General features: G+C 43.2%; 1 protein-coding gene across 1 annotated transcript in view; it reads right to left on the bottom strand.

Annotated features, from left to right (window-relative positions):
* The window catches only part of MAML3 (mastermind like transcriptional coactivator 3), a 318,874-nt gene that overhangs the window by 178,131 nt on the left and 114,998 nt on the right, over positions 1-25,745 (bottom strand). The gene's annotated exons all lie outside the window — the stretch shown is intronic.

Below are 25,745 nucleotides of genomic sequence, written 5' to 3'. Positions count from 1 at the left end.
CAAAAAGTCAGGGATTTCAATCCTGGGATTAGAGTATCCAATCTTGGGATTTCGGGATTAGACTGCGCATGTTGCTGGGCAGTGTCTGAGCACCCGCTCAGACGCTGCCTGGCTTTTCCCGAATCCCGACACCGACGTGCGGCCTGCGTAGCATGACAGTAGAGGTCACGCTGTGCAGGCCACACTGTCACCGCCCACTCTGATGCAGCCTCTGCTACTGTGCCCCAGCCCCTTCCACTCTCCTCCTCCACCTGCCCGCCTGCCTCTTCTCCTCCTCCTGCCCACCTGCCTCTTCCTATCCGCCCCGCCAGCCTGCCTCTTCTCCTCCGCCTGTCTGCTAAGGAGAAGGTGCACTTGCCAGGAGGCACCGTGCACCTCCAAACCCACTCCCGGCTGCCCGCCCGCTAATGTAAGTAAATGTGCGGGTCGTCCGGTGTGGGGATGTGTATGGGACATGCCTATAGGGATGCCAATCCGGGGAATCCCGGGATTGAAAAAATGCCCTGGGATTGACATCCCTAGTCCTAATGACGTGGAGGGTCAATTATTCCCCCAAAGCTCCTCTCAGGGTTTCTCTGGTAGAAGACATACAAGGGTTAATGCACAAGATATGCACAAGGATTAATGTCCAGTTTGCCCATCTACAGTATACAATACTGTAATTATTGGCACTGGGATATTTTTGATCCATACATGTTTCAATACTAAGCCAGTTGCCTGATCCTATTTGTTACAATGAAGCATGAAGTATACCAGTTTTACATCCCTGTCAGCCTGCAGTCCAGTCACAGTGTTTAGTCCACAGATATATAAGCATTGTGGTACTTAGCAAAGGTTCATTTTATTTACAGAATACAAAACACAGAGCACAGGACTGAGAAACTCATTGACTGTTTAACTAATTCCTTGGTTAATCTTTAAAGACAAAAAATGCATTGCAACAGTGGTGATATTGTTGAATCAAAGGCCACTCAATACACTGTGAAAGCTGTAAGTAACCGATTTGTAGACAAAGGTCAGTTATCATTAAATAGAAACTGTAAAAACTTCAAGTGCTTTATTAACTCAGAATACATTGGTCATTATTTTCAAAACACACGCAAAAGTATTTCAAGCAGCAATAATAATACAGTAAACAATACAGTAAAATAAATGAATAAACACTTAAAACAAAAGAACACCTAAATGTTAACTAAAATCAATTTAGCCAAACCTGGAAATTGTTATTTCCTCTAGAGCAGGGATGGGGAATGTTTGGGTCCCAGCTGTTGTTGAACTAGACATCCCAGCATGCCCTACTACAGTTTTAGCCTGCCCAAAATGGCAAAACTGTAGCAAGGCATGCTGGGATGTGTAGTTGAACAACAGCTGGGAGACAAAGATTCCCCTACCACTGCTCTAGAGCAATATTTTATATCAATCCAGCCTGCTATGCATTGCAAATTTCCTGACCTTAGGGAAACCCTGTTACTAGTAAGGAAACGGCAGCTACTGGTAATAGGAATACAACATGTCAAATCGTGATAGGAACGGAATATGGTCGCTGGGTAGACACTATGAAGATCGAAATACATTAGGTCGACCGCTAAAAGTTGACAGTGCTTAGGTCGACACATGAAATAGGTAGACATGGCTAAGGTCCGCATGGTCGGAAGATCAACACTAGCATTAGGTCGACAATGGGAAAGTCGACAATGAAAAGGGCGACATAAGATTTTCCTGTTTTCTTTCCAAAACAGGTGGTATTTCATACCCTGACATCCACTGGGGCATGGTGTGTGAAGCGCAGCGAGGCACTGTGCATAGCGAGTGCAGGGAGCCCTGCGAGGGGGCGCAGTACACGATACAGTGTCCATGTTGACTAAAAATCAGTTAAGCTTAAAGTTGATTCTAGCAACATAAAAGTTAGCAATTGTCAAAACAAAAACAAAAAAATGACGAGGTATTGTGACAGGACAGGACAAAACCCAGAAAGTAATACTCCTTTCACATCGCACTTTTAAAATGGTATATTGACGTTTTTTTTCCATTTTAAAACGTTTAAGGCTGCAATGTGAAAGCGCCAGAGTTGATTTACCGGTTAAAGTGAACTAGTATTTCAACACGGTTAAAAAGCAGAGTCCTACACGGTTCAAAGCCATTTTTTAGGCAGTGTGAATGGCTCTATTTCTATGGCTTGAAACGTGTCCCTTGGGGGTTAAACGGGTTGAATGTGTGAATGGTATTAAATGCTTTTTAAAACGGTTTTTACCTGCAATGTGAAAGGTATTAAGGTTCAGACCCGCTTTGAAGTACCATTGAAGAATACCGTGTCATTACCCATTTCTGCAATGTGTAAGCAGTATAACATAACATTAAAGTTCTGCAAAATCTAATCTCCAATAATATTGTGAAGACACATTGCAAGCTCTGTCCCTACATGCAATAGTTGATACATCCATGAGATTATCGCATTGTGAATCTGGCCAATTTTATCACATCACATGCACATCTGAGGATTCCTATGGTGATAAATCGACCCCTGAGAAATAACAGGTTTAGGCCAATTTAAATAGAAATGCAAATGCAGTTGTGACACACAGAATTTACATTCATAAACAATTTATATAAAAAAGAAGGATAATTTGATATTACCTCTGAAAGTCATTGGGCAGTGCTGTTCATGTCACACTGGTATTCAAATGTGTCATTTATATGAGTGTATGTAACATATTTTATATATGTAACATATTTTACATAGTAACTCTGTTCGCTGCCTCTGCACTTATAGAATGCTTTCACTTCATATTACTGTTATTGTATAACATCACTTTACACCCCTACAAAAGATTGTCATCTTTTATTTATAAAATATCACAAAGGTACTTGGGTGACAACCAAAATAATGGCCCCAGTGACCAATTTTGGCAAGCATGTAAACTAATACCCCTTTTGCACCAAAGCAATAACCCAGGTTGTTGTACAGTCAACCTGGGTCACTGCATGGTGTAAATGGGGTAACCCCCCCAAAACAAACAAACAGGCCCTGTTACCCATAAATTCAACTCCGGATTGAAGATGGGTGAGACCAGGGTTCAGGTGCAGTGTAAATGGGTAACTCGGGTTATCTGACCCTTTCCACCAATGGACACCCATAACTCCCGGGTGCTGGGCTTGCCCCCAGAGTGTTGTTGGCTTTGCAGGGGGCCTCGCTGGTGGATTTACCGGTGCTTGGAGATGATATCATCTCCAAGCGCAGGCTCAATACCCGCCTCCGCTGACGTCCCCTACCCAGAATTATACTGGGTGGGGACGCCGGTATAAATAGGGTCAAACGACGGGTCGCACCCATGCCCAAAATGCCTGCCCGCAACTCAGTGTTTTGATGTAAAAGGGGTATTAAGAATATTTCTGACCAGACATCACAACAGGAATGGCATTTAAACTGCCCTCCAACATAATACCGGTATAGTGTTCCCGCTAGGCTGTTTTAGCGGGGCGCTGCGCCCTGCCCGATTTTTAATAGGCAAAATGCGCCCTGCCCCTCTAGCAGCGCCCCGCTAAATCAGCCTGCAGTCTGTCCCGCCGGAGTGCCCGGGCCGTCGCATCGCTGAAGGGGGCTTGCCCGGCCATGGCTACGTCCCGGCAGCTCAGTGACGTAGTCATGGCTGGGCAAGCCCCCTTCAGCGATGTGGCGGCCCGGGCACGCCTCCCGTAGTGATGCGGCGGCCTGGGCACGCCTCCCGTAGTGACGCGGCGGCCCGGGCACGCCCCCCGTAGTGACGCGGCGGCCCGGGCACGCCCCCCGTAGTGACGCGGCGGCCCGGGCACGCCCCCCGTAGTGACGTCGGCGGCCCGGGCACGCCCCCCGTAGTGACGTCGGCGGCCCGGGCACGCCCCCCGTAGTGACGTCGGCGGCCCGGGCACGCCCCCCGTACTGACGTCGGCGTGCCCGGTCCGCCCCTCCAGCGCCCTGCCTCAATTCGTTCCTAGAAGGAACACTACCGGTATAATAAGAAATAAACTAGTTAAGCATGTACATAAAAAATCATGGCAGTAAAGACAATCAACAGCATACATAGACAAAAATTAGCAGAATAATAACGGCATAAGTGCAATAAGCAGAGCAACCACATGGCATACAGAAACAATTCTACATATGACATGAAACGAACAAAGGAGGAGGACAGCCAGGAGACATAAAGATGAGGGACCTGCCCGTCACAGCTTACATTTTAGAGAAAGACAGTGTTGAGAAACAATATGAGCTAAAGGATTTATTAAGAGGTTAGACAATACTTCTTTGTGTGCCACTATGATGTACAGGGCCACAAAGCCTTGAAGGGCTGTCTAGGTGAGCAATTTTCAATAGCATCCCAGTAGACAGGCACGAATGTAAGCATAAACTTTCTCAGTACAGTAACCTCTCACAGCCAGCAATGAGATGCAATGAGTGTAATGCAAGGATGTACCAAGTAAAACAGGCAACTGCCGAATTGCAAAATTGAATCCATAACTCCACTGTGCAACTATTATTCATTCCTAAAACGGTTTTATTCAAGGCAGATGTTATGCATTTTCTATGATTCAATTCCCCAGAGGGAAGCTTTGGCCAACCCTGGGGAAATAGGGGTGACCAGGAGCCTTGTAGTGGAGGGAAGTCCATAAGAGGTCTTTTGGCTCCAGGGGTCGGGATTCAAGCAATCCCCTGTTGTGCAATTTCTATTTACTGGTGAATCAATTTTTTTTCAAAAACAGGTTTCTAGCGAGCCATACGAGCACTACAAGATGCGGAATGGCAAAGTTTGCTGCAAACAGGCAGTCTGGTCCGGGCCGTTCTGGATTACACCTAATCCCAAATTGCATAAATCAGAAACAGTAATCTCTGTTTGTATTTCAACTGTTCTGGACCTTTCCTATGAATAGAGATGCCACACGCAATGACAAAGAAGGCACAGGGAAGATGCCGTACTCGATTAACCATAGCGCAAGCACACGCTGTACTGTGAGCTCACTGCGAAACCAGATGCACCGAGGAAGCCTGGGACTTGATAAAGTATTAGCTGATGCCCTGTGGGAAATGCGTTTGTTTCAAGTGTCGGATGTGTAAGCAATAGTAATAATCGTAAATAGGATAAATATCACATCTCACAGCTTCTTCCTCTAAGAAATGTTTCACTTTATTTCATTACTGATTCCAAGAATGACAGCTCCATGTAAAAGTCAGTTTCAGTCCTGTGCCTCTGAACAGAACGTGGTTAATCTACATTCCCATCCCTGGGCCTGAGGAGATGCACAGAGTAGCACATTTGTACAACAGAAGGCTTAGAATGCCAATACATCCACACAGGAAAATGGGTTGTTAAAAATGGCTGCCTATAAAACATGGTATCAGTTTAGAGGGTTTTAATGAAGAAAAAAACTGAAAACACAGTCCAAACTTACCGTCCAAAACCTGTGTTATACAATATCATTTTTAAAAGCTATCTGTGCAATTATAAAAGCTCCTTTTTATGTGAAACATGTGACAAATCACAATGGTACCAGACTCTTCTGTTGCCTCTTTATTTGGCTTTTAACAACAAAACTTGTGTTGAATTTCTAGAGATTATAAGGTCTAGAAGGAAGTGAGCTAATTTGCAGTCTCACTCCTACAAGTTGCTTGTCTTTCTATTGCATGCCTCATAGGCTTGACTATGCCCCTTTGAGCCTGCATGGAAGGATAATGTCCCTTGCTCCATCCATCCCTTGATGCTCCCTGCTCCATGATTGTTCCCAGACTCAGACAGTGACTTCTTATGTCCTTCAAGCTGAGGTGTGTTCTTCAAACACCCAGTGCAGTGAAAAGCTGTTCTGGGGGCATAGAACTTGGCACGCCCTCCAAAAGGAAAATAGCCTCATTTTTTCTCCATCTCCTCAGAACCAGAAGGCAAAATGAGAGGAGAGGTCAATCGTCATGTCCCCCTTTGCTGAGGCTAGGAGGGGATCGCTTGAATCCCGACCCCTGGAGCCAAAAGACCTTTTATGGACTTCCTCCACTACAAGGCTCCTGGTCACCCCTATTTCCCCAGGGTTGGCCAAAGCTTCCCTCTGGGGAATGGATTCTTTGGCTTTCTAAAGCAGAGAGTATCAGGCCATAAGGTTCTTTTCCAAAACCCACACAATCAGAAACACTCACAAACAAAAACACAAAAAGATGAGGTAAAAAGGTGCAAACAATTATGAAAAAGTGAAATATATCGTAAAGCGCAACGGAATCTGCTGCGCTATATAAGAACCTGTAAATAAATAAATAAAATAAATAAATTAATCCCAATATCACACATTACACATTTATTAAAATTATTGTTACAAAATGATGTAAACAAAAAGTCCACCTTAAGGCCCCTTTACAAGTCGGACCTGATCTCTTATGAGCTCCCCGGGAGGGCTCACATATGTGCCAGATTAACATGCAATAAATGGCATGTGACTGTAACACATTTTCTCAATGAAGAATTTATGTAGGCAACAAGAAGATGTCTGTTTAAGAAAGGGCCTTCAGTTGTAAATGGGCTGCTGCTAGTAATTAATACATGCCAGATCATAACTAGCTGCTGCTCGTGCTATGCACAATTGTCTTGGCTTCCTTTCAATGAAACTGTTAAATCATGTTAGTGGAAAGGCACTGTGGTGTGTGTCACATCTCAAAAGGCACAGTTTATGATTTTAATATTTTACATGTGATACTGTCACCTAGCAACAAGGCTGTATGCTCTCTGGGTTCTCCTAACAACCTGGAATATCAGATTATTACAATGGCATGCCTGCTTTTTAAACACTTGCATCTCAACAGAAGATCCAAGAACCTTATCTCTAGTCTCTCTTTTAGGATAATTACTCGTGGACACATTCTAGAAACCTGTTTATGAAAAAAATTTGATTCACCAGTAAATAGAAATCGCACAACACTAAACAGAAAGATAAATAAATTTTCCATATTAATTTGTTTATGCTTGACTTGCTGCTATTGGTTTTGCAATGCCATATCATACCCCCCAACCGTCCCGATATTAGCGGGACAGTCCCGGTTATCAGGGCCTGTCCCGGTGTGCCATCCGCGGACCGCAGTGTTCCACGGGCCGGGAGGTTGCCGTGGGAGCCGGGAGGTACTAAATCAGTGCCTGCCAGATCAGGCTGTGCAGCGCATAGCTTAAGCTGCCGCTCGGCGCACGCCGATTCCTGCTCCCATGGGGCACGGCGTGGATGTAGTGAGCATGTGCGCACTACACAGACAATAAGAGACTGCCTAGTATACTAGGCAGCTCATCCTCTAGCAGCTATAAGCTGCTTACTAGAGGGCAAATTGACGTTGGGGATCCTGCAGCCAATAGTCTGCTTTGGCCCCGTCCCCTATGACACATGCCGCCCAGTCACGCCTTCCACACAGTGGGGCAGATGTATTAAGCCTGGTAAAGAGATAAACTGGAGATAAAGTGGAAGGAGATAACGCACCAGCCAATCAGATCCCAACTGTCATATTTCAAACACAGCTGATTGGCTGGTGCGTTAACTCTTCCAAGTTATTTCCACTTTATCTCCAGTTTATCTCTTCTCCAGGCTTAATACATCTGCCCCAGTGAGTCTTGTCACGAGAGTGGGCTGGCTGGCTGCACACTGTAAGCTGGGGCTGGCTTTTTCTAACAAGTGCAGCTGCTGATGTTTCCTAAGCAGTAAGCACTAAAAAAATATTTATATTAGAACTATTTATGTCAGTTACATATAAATCTCTCTCTATACTGTATATATATATATATATATATATATATATATATATATATATATATATATATATATATATATATAGAAGTTGGGGAGATCGGCACTCTGAAAGTCCAAATACAATAATGCTGAGTGCCTTCTGAATTTAGCACGTGGAGCGTGCTAACATGCAAACTCTTGGATCAGCGTCACTCCGGTCTTAGTAGGTAGGTTTTAAATAATGGAAACAGCACACATGGTTCCTGCAACGTTTCAACTCTTTACTAGAGTTTTTGTGGCTTGAACCATGTGTGCTGTTTTCATGTCAGGAACCATGTGTGCTGTTTCCATTATTTAAAACCTACCTACTAAAACCAGAGTGACGCTGATACAAGAGTTTATATAGATATATATAAATAATTTATATATCTATATATATATCATACCTCCCAACTGTCCCGCTAATTGCGGGAACGGCACGGTTTTTTTTTTTGGACGTTCCCGCCTCCCTCCCGCTTCCATCAGTGTTCCGCGGGGGGGTCGGGCAAGGCCGTTTCTCATGGACATGTCCCCTTTTTGGCATTTGGCAGATGGGACAGTGAATCCGTCTGCCGAATCAGTGGAACGGGCCAGGGTCATGACATCTTAACAGTCGTGACCCGGGATTGGATACACCCCTTTGTCTTCTTAAATAATAAAATAAAATCAATTACTAATTACATATAAAAAACCTACCATACCTATCTAATCTGAGTATAGCAAAAAATAAAATGCCCTTAATAAAACAACAAGAAACAATAAAACAAAATTGTGGAGAAAAATATAACCACATATGTATTGTTACCCCTGTTGCTTGTTATTTCCTTGTGCTAACGTGTGCCTGGTAATTGGTATTAAGGGGTGCATTGCATTTTTACATTGTAAGTAATAATAAAATAGACAAAGTTGCTAAAGAATAAAAAATAACATAACTGTAACGTGAGAAAAGACAGAAGTGGTCATTATTACATTACTATGCTTAATAGTATTTAGAAAGTCTGCATTTATCTATCACTTCAATTACACGTCTCTTGCCCACGCTCAAAATAGATACCCATAATCATTTCTGAAATGTCATTTCCTACAACTGTACAAGCAGCATCAGGTATTATACAATGCCTGAAAATAAGCACTCAGGCATCTATCTGCTGGAAAATACACCATCAAAGCATTATTTAAATATAAAAAACTCTAAAACTAGTGTTCAATGTAAATCTACTATTATGCTATCAAACTTATTGTCAACTAATATTTTATTCAGGCTGTTTCTGAATATCAAAATGGAGACTGGTACTCTTTGGGGAAGATTCAATTGGCAGCGAGTTGAGGGATGCGGTTTGTTCCCGCAAGTAAAGTGCACCAAGCAATTAACAGATCCGTAATTAAACCCTCAAACAGGACAGGGGCAACAGTAAGTGTATATTTCTGTTCTCAGGGCAATTTCAGAGACCCCTAAAACCCCTCCCCTGGGGCAACGGTTTTTTTGGGTTTGCCACAACGGACACTACAGCCTTGACCAAGGAAGCACTGTTCTATGGGTATGATAAGGAAAGGGTCTCCTGATAATCATAGGTACTGCATTTTATCAGAGCCAAAAGGCAGAGTAGCAACTGTGTATATAAATCACAGGACTAATGATTACGGTGGGTTATTCAAAAACTTATTTCAAATATATTTAATCTATCCAACTCATTGGCGGAACTGTAATAAGATGGAAGTTCTATATCAGATGGGGATGTTGCTATAGACAACCAATCAGATTATATCTAATGTCTTCTAGAAGGTGCTAACTAAATAGGTAGTAGATTCTGATTGGATGCCCATAGCAACATCCCATGTGAAACACAACTCCCATCTTATTTAATTTCCTCCATCAAATCTAGTCAATTTGCCCATTTATCCAAATAATTATGTTTTATTTGATGATAACTAATGTCAGGAGAATGTGGGTCATTGTATTAAATGAGGGGCATTATATTAAATGTTTTACATTAAATATGCAAATATTTTACATCACCAAGGAATAGGCTGGTGCAGTATAATTAAAAATAATTTAAAGAAAATGAACTAAAAAAAATTGTTAACTTGTTGCTGCGGTTAAAAAAAGGAGAATCTGTACAAAAGTTTTTTACTTATAGCATTAATTAATGTCAAACTGTCAAACTTCTGGCAGCACCTTAATTCTTAATCTTCCTATATATCCTATATTAAATAAAGTACTTGTAAAGTGACAGAAGGAGCTGACCATTTTTTTGATAACGTTGTGAAGAACTGGGTATACAGTGGCAGATGCGATTGGCATCCCAGCAGTCAGGATACCGGCAGTCAAGTTGAAGATGCCAGAATCCCACCTTGTGGCCAGAGGACCGGTGGCTGGAGATGTCATCACCAGAATCCTAACTTTCAGCATCCTGAGAGAAAGTATGCACGGCCGTGTTAGGAATAGTCTGAAACTCAGCACTACAAAGCGATGCGCCCTCTTGAGGGGGACCGAGTCGGCTGCGTGATGTCACCTGCAGCCACTGTAACCCAAAAAATGTTTTGCAGTCTCATCACGGTGCAGAATCTGGCATGAGAGGTAACTTTCCCTGTGCTGGGTGGCCCCTGCATGCTGCCGAGGAGATTTGTAGTTTTGTGAATCTTCGTAATATAGTTTAGCAAAACTACAACTCAAGTTGAATCCGGTCCAGTGGTATTAAGACATGTCAAGTCACATTTACCATGTAAAATGCAATTACAAAAATTGAAAGTACTAAGTTTGATTCAATGGAAACATCGGTTTCACCTTAAAATAATGAAATGTACAAAGTCTGTTGCAGCCACAATAATAATTAGTAATAGAAACAGTACACAGTCAAACAGCAGCACATAGTCAATATGCACACTATCAAAGAGCAGGGTCTGCCAATCATCATCATTATCACCACCACTTATCTTACACCAGCTGTTGAGTGCCCAGACGTTATGTGCCTTCTGGCAGGCAGCTATGCATCTTGATGTGGTCTCAATGAGTTGCATTTGTGTGAAAGTACCCTTACTTCACTCAGCCAATGCCTTCTCACCACCTTCACAACTACATACCAGGTGTGGTATGTACCGTCCCCTCCCCTCCCCTCCCCATACTTGGTTCCCAATCAAGTCCAAGTGGTTGGAAAGTATGAAAGAGTTCAAAACAAGAAAACATTTCAAATAACTCTTATTTCCAATAGATGACCATTGCCATATTGCATGTCCTTATATTAAGGAGTATAAGAGGAGTAGTGTACATCTAGGAATCAGTTCCCTCTGTGTCTGCTAACTGGCTGTGTACTATCTCTGGGGGTTTCTGCTAACACCTGTAGTACTAATGCTACTGCTTACTCTACCCATGTCAATGCAGGGCAGATGATCGCTGTTGTCTGAGAGCAGCGCGGTTAGCTCCTAGTGGATTGCTGGTCAGGCAAAAGCACGAAGAGATGCTGATGATGCTACAGACGGAACCAGAAGTGATGCTACGTGGTTCATCTCCATGGCAATGGGGACTTCTTCCACCATCGGGAGACTTCTTCCGCCATTACCAATTTTAATTTCAAGTACCCTCAACCAGTCTGCAGTGTACCCCCAGGGTACTTGTACTCCAGGTTGGGAACCACTGATCTAGAAGAAGGGTGTCTCTTTCAAAGAAATGTTTTATACTGGGGGAAGGTGGCCCCAGCAGCACCCCCTAGGTGTTGGCATTGCAGAGAGCTGCCTAATAGGCCTAAATATATGCATTATTATGCCTGCTACAGAAATACTGCCATTCATTCAGTTGGATGCATCCCGAGATATATTCACAAATCTGCAAAGGAATTTTTATGCATGCATTCTACATTTTATCAATACACAACCAAATGAAGGCACATTGTACCTACAAAGCTGTCATGTTCAGAATGGTGACCCAGATAGGCAGTATGAAAGTATGTGGCCTTTTAAGTGAAACTTGGTTCACAGAGGCGATTAGGAGGTTTGTGCAGGCAGATTTCCAAAGTATTATGAAACAGCATGTATCCACGGGCTACACAAGACACGTTCAAATATACTCTTCTTTTTTCTACCTTTGAGGCCAAAAGTGATATCATTTTGCTTCCTATATTCCTGGAATCCCTTCCTCACACAAATGAAAATCAGATTTATAAACAGCAAAGTATTGAGAGCCTAATTCAGACCTGATCGCTGAAGTGCAAATCTCCAGAGGACTGCGATCAGTCCCCCCCCCCCCCCCTTGCCCAGACAGAGAGAAATCCTGCCCAGTGCGAAGGGATAATCTGTAAATCAATTCGCAACTCACTCACCTTCCACAACTCTAAATTCCCCCATACATTAGTCTGACTTGTCCTAAGGACAAGTCGGACCTGATTGTCCCAGCAGCTTCCCACGAGGGATCACATGCGATTAGGCACTTCATGTTTTGCATGTGATAAATTAATGGCTGCCTGTTTTCTACACATGAATAAACATATGCAGAAAATGTTTCTATGGTGTATTCTCTGCAATATTATTCCTTTATTACCAGTTTATATAGATCACACATATTCCGCAGCACTTTACAGAGGATATCTGATCATTCACATCAGTCCCTGCCCCAGTGCTTACACTCTATATTCCCTACCACATGTACCTGCACACACAGACATTATAGGGTTAATTTTTGTTGGGAGCCAATTAACCTACTAGTATATGTTTGAATTGTAGGAAGAAACGGGAGTACCTGGAGGAAACCAACCCAAGCACAGGGAGAAAATACAAACTCTGCACTGTATGGGCCATGGTGGGAACCAAACCCATAACCTCAGTGCTGTAAGGCAGTAATATTAAACACCACACCATATGTGCTGCACAAATATTAAAACTATAATTCCCTTTCTGATTATTATAAATAGAACTGTGGCCCTCCAGCTACACATCCCAGCATGCCTTGTCATAGTTTAAGCATTCTCTAATAGCAAAACTGTGGCACGGAAGGCCATAGTTTGGACATCGCTAGAACAGAGATGAAATCTAAATGTTATTTAAAAATGAAATCCTAAAGGACTCATTGACAACTTAGAAATGAAATGATTTTAGAATCTTTGGAATTTGTTACAAGACCTGTTCTTTTACAGCAGCCATGGCCAAACTGTGGCCCTCCAGCTGTTGTGAAACTACACATGCCAGCATGCCTTGCCATAGTTTTAGCATTCCGTAACAGCAAAACTGTGGCAAGGCATGATGGGACTTGTAGTTTCGCAACAGCTGGAGGGCCATTGTTGGACATGCCTGTTTTATAGGTTTTTCACTGAGTAAATTACTCTGCACATCAGTGGGCAAAAGAGGTGTTTTATGGCACATTACACTACAGAAAGTTGTCCGTTTCTTGTCCTTGAGCCACGCTGGAAGAAATGTTGGTTTCAGTGGGATGAAGAATGAACCACTCCTGAAATTATACCATCCAAATGAAGGTGACATGCTGGTGCTTGTGTTCACTTGTATTGCACAATATTATAGTAGTTAATAGTGTCTCCACACCGACGTGGATAGTGGGGGTATGAAAACGTCGGAGGACACGTACCGCAAAATGGCATGCGATGCAATATTAAAATTGGGTACTCTTTACCTAGAACGGCGCCCATCGCGGTGATCGCGACATCGCGGGCAGTACATAAACGGCCGCGACGCGATGCCCGCGATCACCGCGATTTTCCCATAGGGAACAATGTTAAAAAGCCTGATTGACCGCGATTTTGCATTCAATGCCTCAATGCCCGCGATTTTCACATAGGAATCAATGTTAAATGGGCTACAGAGCCCAAATAGGCAGAATTAACCCTTAAATGTCCCCCCAATTTTTGTACGCCACCCCACGATCCACGCCAACCCGAAGCGTGGCGAGCGCAGCGAGCCCGCGAGGGGCGGCGGTACGCGTCCTCCGACCTTTTCATGCCCTACTATCCACGTCGGCGTGGAGTTGAGAATAGAATAGTGTGGCGAGCGTAGCGAGCCACCGAGCCCGAAGCGTGGCGAGCGCAGCGAGCCCCGCGAGGGGACGCGGATACCTTCACAGGTAAACGCGTCCCCTCGCGGGCTTCACAGGTGTCCGCTTTTCGCCACGGATACCTGTGAAGCCCGCGAGGGGACGCGTATAACTGTGAAGGTATCCGCGGCCCCTCGCGGGGCTCGCTGCGCTCGCCACGCTTCGGGCTCGGTGGCTCGCTGCGCTCGCCACACTATTCTATTCTCAACTCCACGCCGACGTGGATAGTAGGGCATGAAAAGGTCGGAGGACGCGTACCGCCGCCCCTCGCGGGCTCGCTGCGCTCGCCACGCTTCGGGTTGGCGTGGATCGTGGGGTGGCGTACAAAAATTGGGGTGACATTTAAGGGTTAATTCTGCCTATTTGGGCTCTGTAGCCCATTTAACATTGATTCCTATGTGAAAATCGCGGGCATTGAGGCATTTTAAAGTAAAATCGCGGTCAATCAGGCTTTTTAACATTGTTCCCTATGGGAAAATCGCGGTGATCGCGGGTACACGATTTTTATGTACCCGCGATTTACCCGCGATGCCCGCGATGACCGCGATTTTTTACCCCCGACGCCCACGATTCTAATCGCGGGCGCCGTTCTAGGTAAAGAGTACCTAAAATTGTACAGTTTGCCTCTTAGGACCCGAAAATCGGGGCCCATCGAATACCACATTAAGGTATGCAATGGTATGTGATGGGCGCCGTGCTAGGAAATAAGTACCGTATTTTAAACAGATTTTATATAAACTGTTATTTTTGGTGTAAATTTCCCTTTAATCAGTATTAACAATGGAGCGTTGCAGAGATTTAGTGAGATTTTGTAGAAGATTATGTTCAACTGCCGTAAGAAAGTGACATATTCTAGAGATATAATTTAGCTCAAAGAGAATTCCAGCTGGTGCTAAACATTATCTATAGGTCTCTTTGATTCTGCCTGTTCTGCTGATACGCTTCCCTTTGCAGTGATAATTGGCTTGGCTGTCCATTCCGTTCATCGAGTGATAGAAAACTATCAGTCTAAATGCAATGTGAGAGAAGTCTCTCTAGCCAATTAGTCTGTAATGAGAGCATTAACTGCAGTGTCTTCCACAGAGGGCACCTTAGCCATTTTTGTTGCTCCTCTGAAGATGAGAGTGCTACCTGTGTTATTAATACAAAGTGCATGATAGGAAAGACATATAATAAAGGCAAGGGGGGATCATATATCTTTGGGGGACAATGCTGAGTGATTAATCAATTTAGGGCAAATAAATGACAGAAAATATTCCCTATTCTCATACTGAACTAAACGTACAATTTCTGCAGAATGTTTTTTAATTAAAAGTGCTGTTGATAATGGAGTACAGTAGAAATCTTAGCGATGAAAACAGTTGTACGAAAAATAGGTTACACATAATATTACACATGGTATGCACTCTTCTGTGCTGTTTCCAAGCAGATCTGGATACATGCAAAGTTTGGTAAGGGTGACTATCAATGCGAAGTTCTGTTTTCTGATGGAAGCTCACACTTAAAATGATGATGATTTTGAAACCAAGTATATGTATAGCAGAGGCTGATAGAAGTGTACAACTTTGTACATGCGTAAATATTTATGTGTTTGCAAAGCAGGAGAAGCTACACCCAACATGTGTTCAATCCCAAAATCTCCAGTGCTGTAGCATAAAGGGAGATTTTGACTAGTCAAAATCTCCTAGAAGGTTAGACATAATCTCCCAGTTTTTCTCCTGTTTAGTCAATATTGTCTACTGTAGCATACATTTCTTAGCATAAGTAGATTGTGCAAGTAATTTTGACTAGAACATAGACCATCATTACTGACTAAATCGCTCAGTCAATATCTCTGGTGCATCTAGTCAAAAATTGCCATAGGAGTACAATGCAGTGTCATATAAAATCAAATCAAAATCACCCATTTCACCAAATACTTAAAATTCTAGGTAATATGAAAAAGTGTCAATGAAGCTTGTTGTAAATCAGAGGAAACCACAGGAATCACAGAATCAAAACAAGTTTACAGTGGCTGCAACACTGTTACATATCTTTAGGGATTAATAAAAGGAAGATGCTTCAAGCAGTAGCGGTGTATTGAGTGAAGTGGACAAGTAGATAAGCTTCCCATAACACCAATCAGCAACGAGCTTGTATTTATCAAGGGCAATCTCCAAAATGATACTGTATGTAGAAGTGGATTGGTTTCTATAGGCAACGTTATCCCTTCTGTTTACCATCTTTCTGCTCATCAGTGTTCCCCTCCCAGTAGCTCCTACTGTCAATCCTCAAAACTGCTGTTTTTAAATAGACTTTATTTGAAATGCCCTTATTTTATAAAGGTATATCAGACTACCCACACCTGAATGGATCCTAAATACAGACACACGATTGACCTCTTTTTATTGCTACTCATATACCCTGTAGGAACTCACTACAATGACTCCATATCCTACAGAATAACTAAGCTCTACAACACCCATTTATACATATCAAACCACGGGTGACATTCTAAGGAGTGCGATTTTTTTTTTTGCGATTTTTTTCGCAAAAACGGCTGAAATCGCATGTTTTTCCATTTTCGCATATTTAATGAGCTGCGAAAATGTGAAAAAAGTGCGATTTTGGCCAACAAATTGGACATTCTGGAAATGCGATGGCTGTTTCTCGCAGCACATCGCATCCAGATGTTTTCACATTGAAAAGTATACAAATCGCATATTTAATGGTATGCGATTTGTATAAATGTGTCTAAAATTCACCTAAAAATCAGACCAGGTTCTGATGGGCGAATTAGCCAGAACCCTGCACAGATCATTGAGATCTGTGCATGGTTCTGGTGGAAAAAGAATGGTTAAACAGTTAAAAAAAAAAAAGTGCACGGGGTCCCCCGCCAGAGCATAACCAGCCCCGGGCTCATTGAGCCGGTGCTGGTGACATAAAATCACGGTCCCCGACAAATAGGGGCCCCCTTGATTTAATGAAACCAGCACCAGGCTCAAGGTCCGGCGCTGGTTCCCAAAATACGGGGGACAAAATGACTAGGGGTCCCCCGCATTTCAAAAACCTGCACCAGACCCAACCAGCCAGCAGGGTAATGCCACAGCCGGGGGACACTTATTATATAAGGTCCCGCGGCCAAAGCATTACCCCCCTGGCTGGTCAGCATGGGCAGGGGAAGTGGGGACCCCCCAAAGAAGGGGTCCCCCCCCCTCCAGGACTTACCAGCCCATGCTGAAAGTCCGAGGCTGTCCCCGATGCCCCTGGGCGGTGGGCATCGGGCTGATGAAAAGTGTAAAAAAAGAATAAAAACTATTGTCTTATACTGTAGAACTATGAGTCCCAGCAAGCCTACCCCGCATGCTGGGACTTGGAGAACCACAAGTCCCAGCATGCGGGGCATTAAAGGGCCCGCTGGCACTTGTACCTAGTCATTTTGTCCCCCGTATTTTGGGAACCAGCGCCGGACCTTGAGCCTGGTGCTGGTTTCATTAAATCAATGGGACCCCTATTTGTCGGGGACCGTGATTTTATGTCACCAGCACCGGCTCAATGAGCCCGGGGCTGGTTATGCTCTGGAGGGGTGACCCCGCAAAGTTTTTTTTTTTTTTTTAAATTGCAATTTCCTGCAAATGTGCGATTTTCCGACCTGAAAATCGCACATTTTCAGGACTAAAGAAATCGCATCAAATCGCACCTAGTCGCACTATTTGGGCCGTTTTTCGCATGTCATTAAATATGCGAAAAACTGCCCAATCTTGCGATTTTCAAAAGTGCGATTAGGTGCGGTAAAAATCATGCGTTTTTTACCGCTACACATAGAATGTCACCCCACAAGTCAAACTACTCTCCCTCACACTTTCTTCAATCTACCATTGATTTCTCCTACTTATGGAAGGGATACGGTCATTGGGTCTACACCAAGTTGGTCGACATCATTAGGGCGACAGTCAAAAGGTCGACATGGGGTTTTTCAAGTTTTTTTGAGCCAACATGTGCCGACAGGCAGTATTTTAGGCAGTATTTTATGCCCTACCTTCCACCAGGGCGTGGTGGGAGACTAAAATAGTGTGCCGAGCGCAGCGAGGCAACGTTCCCAAAGCATGGCGAGTGAAGTGAGCGATGCGAGGGGATGCGGTGCACTGTAAACTGTGTCCATGTTGACTGTGTCAACATTCGGGTAAAAAAACAGGGAAAAACCTCATGTCAGCCTATTGACCTGTCGACCTAACCCCATGTCGACCTTGTCCCATGTTGACCAAGAACCATGTAGACCTAGAACCATATCAAAATAACGGTGTCTATATGGTTCTAAATATTTAAATTATTTCGTTTCATTTGTATTACTACTCTCACCACTTCTGCTAATATGTCACATATGTAGTTCTGCTGTCTGTAAAATAGCTTCCATTAGCTGTTACCATTGTATTACTATTCCTCCTTACTCACCTCACTATACTAAGCCTAATTAATATAATTTACCCATATACCACTGTCTAGAATGCTTGTCATCCTAGAAACTTTTGATTCAAGGTCTCTATTTATAAAGACCAGATCCAAAATAATGATTAAACTCAAATACACATAAAGTTAAAATTGTCACAATATGTTGTTTCCAGCCAAATCAGAATTACATATTGTGCATATCGGTCAGTGGGCAGTATTCAATGATAAATCTCGCTGTGTGCAGCGAATCCTGTTTAGGATTCGCTGCACACTCGCTGCGTTCCAGAGGGCTGGCTGCCACTCGCTCTCTCCGTATTCAATGTCGGAGGGCGAGTAGCCCCTTGCGGCGAATCTTAACCCCTGCAGCGGACGAGCGTGAATATATGAATATGTAATGAACGGCTCGGCTCCCGGCCCCCTGCTGGCTGCTCAGTGTAAAAAAAAAAAATATTTTTTTTTTAATTCAAATATATATTCATCTGTTATAAGCACATGAATAAAAATAGCATGCCCCTTCACAGAATAAAATTCCTGATTTATTGACACAAAAATTAAAACAAAAAAACCTTTTATTTAAAAAGTTCACATTCCACTTCTCCATGAAAAGATGGAGAATTGCTACACGGAGAGACACGGCGAAAATTCACTCAGAAAAACGGCGAGAAGTGCACGTTGAATAGGGTTGCTCGCTTTTGGAGAGCAAAAGTCTCCGTCCAACGCGAGAAAAGCACAAACTCACCATAAAACATGGCAAATTTTTCTCATTGAATACTGCCCAGTGTGTATGCCCGTTGCACACTCCCACAGGTCACATGCAATATTTTCTGGTTGGTCGTCATTTGCGACCCGGTGCAGTTTAAAGAAGGACAGAAGGAGGCATCAGTCCATCGTCATTAAATCTATCTGGTATGTGTGGCCAGCAGTGGCGGCTCTTACCTCTACAGAGGGGAGGGACTGCTGTGAGGCGGGCCCCCCCTCAGCTGCTGCTGCTGGTCCCCACCAGTAAATGCCACCGCCACATGCTGGTCCCGACCCCCATTGTGGGACTGGTACATGAGCAGAAACTTATTTGGAACTGCCTCGGGTTACTGGCACGACGGGCTTCCAATAGGACGGGCTTCCGGGCTTGCTGCCGGTCACAGTAAAGCCAGTGCAGTCTCACAGACTGCATCTGGCTTCACACAGTGGCAGATTTTACCTGGGGGGGCTGCAATCCTGCAGCCCATAGGTAAAAACGGCCACTGGTGGCCAGTACAATATTTTCAGCCCATCAGCTGGCATATTGCTTGATATTCCCAAGTGTCAGGATCTTATGTAACAGTTTAGATAAATGTTCATAGGGATCTAAAACATTGCTGCTCACTAATGCCTTTTAAAGTGCACTTGTTACTGTACATAAAACGACAAACTTATTAGAATCAAAGTCTTCATGCCTACTTGTTATACTTTAGAACCAACTCCTGCATCTGGTAATAATATCTGATAATGGCATAATTAACAAAACAGTGAATACTCACATATGCTTGCTAATTAGTCTGCGCTCGCTAACATGGGTTATCCTGACACTAACCCTAATGATATACAGAGAAAATAAGCCATTTTGCTAGCAAAAGTATATGGAATCAAGTATTTTCACATGCTGCTAGTTATGGGTCAGTACTGCGTGTATGACTTCCAAACTATACCAGACAATTTCTGGCTTCCTCCAGGCAGGATCCTTGCGCAGAATAAATGCACATGATCCAGAAAGGAACGTGTCCTTGGCTGTGTGGGCATGGCCCCATGCAATGACACTGCTTTAATCAATTGGGAGGCGTGCTCGGTGCTCCACAAGCAGCTGGGCAGCTCCTGCCACTCCTCTCTGCACTTTATAGATGCCGTGCTCACGAAGATCTGCAGAGTAGCAGGTGATCACCAGCTCTGCCACTCTTCCCCCCCTCCCATGGGATACTGCAGCCCACGTGGACAGCAAGACAGTGTCTTAATAGCGGGGCTGTCCCGCTGGAACCAGTACAGTTGGAGAGTATGACCAAACTACAATTTGCTAGCCAGCCCTGAGAAGCATTAATTGACTGAATTGAAATGAACATGCTATTTGACTGAATTTATTTATTAACAGTTTCTTATATCGCGCACACATATTCCACAGCACTTTACAGAGGATATTGGAACATTGGAGCTTACAATCTATAGGAGCTGACATGTGCATGCATCTTAACAGCATCCCATCCAACTGTCTTTCTTATGTAGCTGGTGTTAAGCGGTACTCTGACAATATGTCAGAGGGGCAACACGGATGGTGTAATGGTTAGCATTACTACCTCACCTTACAGTGCTGAGGTCATGGGTTCGATTCCCACCATGGCCCTAACTGTGCGGAGTTTGTATATTCTCCCCATGCTTCAGTGGGTTTCCTCCGGGTACTCCGGTTTCCTCCCACAATCCAAAAATATACCGGAAGGTTAATTGTCTCCCAACAAAATTAACCCTAGAATGTCTGTGTGTGCATGTGGTAGGGAATATAGACTGTAAAGCTCCATTGGGGCAGGGACTGATGTGAATGTTCAAATATTCTCTGTAAAGCGCTGCGGAATATGTGTGCGCTGTATAAGAAACTGTTAATAAATAAATATGTTGACTGCATCACTTAAAAGGGTATCTGCATTATGGAAATGTTTGTCAGTTCGGCATGTTACATAAGTAGTAGAAATTAGAATGACAATATACCTTTAGCAACTTCTTCAAATGTTAATACATTTTGCACTCCATTTAGAGCTTGAGGCATTTTAGGGGCAGTTGTACTAACTTCTGCTGATAGTTAATGGTGATTGGCCGGTACTATCTCTCTCCACTTTATCACCTTCCACAGCTGCCTTCGGCTCTGTGCACTGCCGATATCGTTAGCGATGCGTGGGAGCGGATGTAAACTGAGGCTATAACATAACTTGTGTTCGTAAGACTACATTGTGGTGTGAATCATTTACAAAAACAAGAAGCAATCAATGACATTTTGCAGATATCGTAGCTGTAAAGCAAGAATACAATAATCTAATACAAGCCTTACACACGGGAAAATTACAGTGTGGCACAGAGTGACAACTTTGTTATAAGCTTGTGAAAACATGACCTTTCTGTGGCATTTGTGACAGCCAGTTAAAGCATGCTACAGCTATGGATCCTTTCTCACTTCTGTGTATCTAAGTACATAGTAACTGGGTCTGGGAATTTGGGATTACAGAGCTGAATCTTGGCTGCAGTAACATGGTGTCCAGACGTGTGATGTAATCACCGGTTTATCCTAAGTGCACTGTGGAAAAAGCAAGTGACTTAAAAACACTGATTCGGAGTGGCAAGGAATGGGGAGGGCAGCTCTGGACCGCTCGGCATCAACAGCATACCTGCTATGTCTGCCAAACTTCATATTTACTTTAACCAGGACCCTTGTAAAATATTCGATTTAAAAAAAAACTTGTAATTCCCATCTGAAAGTTCCCTAACCCATTTCCCTTTAATACAACATCCTTAAATCCAAATTTTTCTATTTAAACAAATTTGTATACATTTGTAGATATTGTGCACTATGGGCCTGATTCAGAGATGTATGCGATTCTGATCTCTATACATTTTGCTGATGGTATGTCCAAGCCAGCACCTGCATTTATGTAAGCAACTTGCCGCTGGTGTCTTTGTCATCTATTTATAGTAGCCTTAAGGCTACGCAGAAGACAGATAATTGTCTAATCAGTGACCGTTTGCCCATCTTCGGATACAACCCCTTGGATTTGCAAAGATACCAGTGGTGTCTTAAGACAGACCAGGCACCTGCGACATTTGCATATTTTTGCACTATATCTGCATAAAAAGAAGCAGTCAAGATGGCATTAGCATATATTTCTGACTTGGTCCTACGTCCTGACATTTTTATATTAAAATAAGAACTCATCACATAGTAATCACCTAGCCCGTAGGTGCAAAGTAAAAGCTGCATCTTTTCCAATTGAAGCCATTTCAAATTGCACAGCAAACACTCCTACCGAAAACGTTTCTGAATAACTCCATTGAATGACATAACAGTCTTGAGTTGGCCGTTAAGTGCACCTGTCCATGCCGTTTTTGAAAGGTGAACATTAAATGCAAAGTGTGAGAAAAAATCGAATTACTGTAGTTATTAAAGCAAGCACTTTTATTTAGAAAACTAACTTTAAAACTATGACAGTCTTTGCTGTCTGTAAAAATAGCTAAAGTATTATTTAAATGACCTTATGACATAAGCTAATATATTATGACACTAGCTGCATGTGATCACTCAAAGCCAAATATGATGTCCTATGATGTCATATTTCTCATGAACTCTACAGCCCACTATAGGGGATGTTTATACTGTTATTAAAACGCACATATCTATATTACCCAGAAGATATCTTCTTATTTTTTTCCGGGCAGGTACAAATATCACATTGCAATTACATACTGTATATGGCCGTTACAGATGTTTATTTTTTTATGTGCTCAGATATCGGTTTAGTGCAGTGGTTCCCAAACTGTGTGCCGTGGCTCCCTGGGGTGCCTCGGGACACTTGCAGGGGTGCCACGGGTTAGTGGTCCAGGACCAATAAAAATAATTTATGGTGGCTGCCAATCATAAAATATGTGTACAATCAGAAGCAAATCCTGTCCTTTAACACATAACTGAACATAAGAAGCACATATCAACGCAATCTACTTAATTTGATATATAATTTTTGGGCCCGAGGGGTGCCGTGGAAAAATTCTGATACTCTAGGGTGCCGTGATTCTAAAAAGATTGGGAACCCCTGGTTTAGTGTGTAAGATAACATATCTGACAAAGTTACTTCAATCACAAGTGTGAGTGATCTTTAAATAACTAATATCTAGAAGATTTTGTTATCAACAGATTTCATTTGTATGGTTATTTCCAGCATTAATTTTAGTTATTGGTTTATATATTAGCGAGAACATCCTCTGCTTGCTGCTGCCATCTGAGTGAGACTGTGACTATAAGAAGCATTAATGATGTGCATTACATACATTTCACTCCTTGACCGGGCATCGGTAGAACATATCAACCTTGGCGGCATGACTACTGTAAACACTCTTTTTCAAACGTGGGTCTGTGATTAACTGAATAGCATCAATTAAAATGTTTTGAAAGCTATTTATCATGAAGCTCATGGGTAATTAAAGTATTAAATTAAAGAAGAGCCAAAATGGAGTAGTTGAGCTTTTAAGAACTGTAAAAAGAGATTTTGAAGCAACATTGCAGAACTTAAAGCATTCCATGCCACAAAACTAAAAATTATATCTTACACCGTATAGTTAAGTGTACCTTGAGATGGTACGCGGTCAATGGGTCAACAGTGTCTAGGTATACAGTTAATTATTTCAACATCAAAATGGTCGACATGCACAAAGTTGACATACAACAGGTTGACACAAGCAAATGCCGACCTGGCAATGGTCAACACATGAAAATGTTGACATGACGGATTTGGGGGGCTTCCCCCCCCCCTTTTTTTTACTTTTATCCATAGTTTACAATTCCCATTCGGAGTCCACGTGGATAGTATAGTGTGTTGAGCAACAATTTCCATGTTGCCATTTTACTTGTGTCGAGCTTTTGTCTATGTCGACCATTTGGTGATGACCTATTGACTGACTATCTAGACACTGTTTATCTTAACCCTTGAGATTTGGGTGGAATCATTTCAATAATTTCTCATCATCTCCAAGCGTTGGCTCAGGACATGCCTCCGGTAATGGCACACACCTGGCACTGTGGCTGGTAGCAGGGTTTCCGACATGGGGTGCTGTAAGTACAACTGTCCCAGGCCCCGGCCTCTGGAAGGGCCCGGGCAGCTCATTTTGCCCACCGCAAACCACCCCCCCCTCCCCCCACTTCCCCGACTGCCTCCTCTGTGCTGCCTTCTTCTTCAATGCAGGACGCTGGCGACCAATTAAAATGCTGCACCAGCTTTTGCGCCAATCAGAGCTTGTGTATTGTTAGCCGATCAGAGCGGCTGCTGGTACAGGAGTCGGGCGGTAAGTGAAGGCTGGAGGCTGAAGGGGCGCCCCAAAATTCCTAGGGGCGGCCCTGCTGGTAGGGACACCTGTGTAAAAGGCATCACAAGCCAGGTCGCACCCAGGAACAAAATCCGGTGTGCGACCTGGCTAATCAGTGTAAAAGGTGTATTACCCATCTGTGTCAAGAATTCGTGAACGGTTTCTGAAACGTTTTGGAGTAGAATTTCCTGAATTTATGCCAATCAAAGTCACACATTAATGATACGCAGCAGGAGTCCAAAGCAAAATAGTCTACTGCAGTGCTGTTTGTTTCTAGCAACAGAAACATATATGCTATGTTTAGCGAATCCATGCAGATATGTGTGATCCTCATGTCAGTGTACTTTGACAAATACTTTCAAGGATGAGTCTGTTCTGCACTATTTGGTATGGTCAAATTAAAACATTAATATCAGTCACTAGTTTTTCAGTACCCAGATGAATGATACTATATTTAGGAGACTCTAATTTTCCTGAAAATAGTATTAGTTTGCTTACACCTCCTCAAATTGCAAAACAAATCCACGCAAAATGTAAGAAAGTAAGGTGAACAATCACACATTGGGGCTTTGAGGCAGTAATGCTAACTACTACTATGCCAACCATGCTGCCCACAGGTCATCATCAGACAATAATACCTATGAAGCAACTGCTCTTTCAAATAAGGATCTCAATGAGTTTAATGTTAGCATAGTGCTATTTGTAAAGCAGATTTGATACTGCTGGTCACACATTGGAAATAAAGTGGAGTAGTTCCATACTGCAACCAATCAGCTTCTTTCATTTAAAAGACCGTGCTAGATAAATAACAGATGCTGATTGGTTGGTTTGAGCAACTTCTCCACTTTATTTGAATATGGCTTGAAACATCCTCCCAATTGATCACCGGATGTTATATCAAGGAATAACTTCTGAGTATTTACATAATTTTAAAAAGCATGTACACATATCTTTCAAATGATGATACACCTGAGTCTGTGTGTGTCAAGATGGGTAAAAAGTATGCAATGTCTTGCCTGGAAGGGCAAGAACATAATGATATCATGGTGGTCCCTGTATCACAGCATGCTTATAATGTGGCAAAACACATTATATCCCGACGGATGAAATACCGACGCCGCAATGCCAACAAGGGGGGGGGGGGGCGTAGATCGCCCCCCCCCCCCCTTGCGAGCTCGCTGCGCTCGCCACGCAGCCGGCCCGGTGCCTCGCTATGCTCAGCACCCTATTTAATTCTCCCTCTATGGGTGTTGTGGACACCCATAGAGGGACAAAGTGCCGGCATTGCAGCGGTCGGGATTCCGGCATCGGTATTTCGTCTGTTGGGATTCCGACCACCAGGATTTTGACCGCATCCCGTTTGGACACTATGGGCTGTATTCATAAGATTATATGCCGCAGCCACTAGAGGGTGTCCAATGGAACAATGTTTTTACCAGCATTTCAG

Source organism: Crinia signifera, chromosome 1 (genome assembly GCF_055691185.1).
Source record: "Crinia signifera chromosome 1, ASM5569118v1, whole genome shotgun sequence".
Lineage (NCBI taxonomy): Eukaryota > Metazoa > Chordata > Amphibia > Anura > Myobatrachidae > Crinia > Crinia signifera.
Note: the sequence above shows the minus strand (reverse complement) of the source record. Positions and strands in the feature narration are given on the sequence as shown.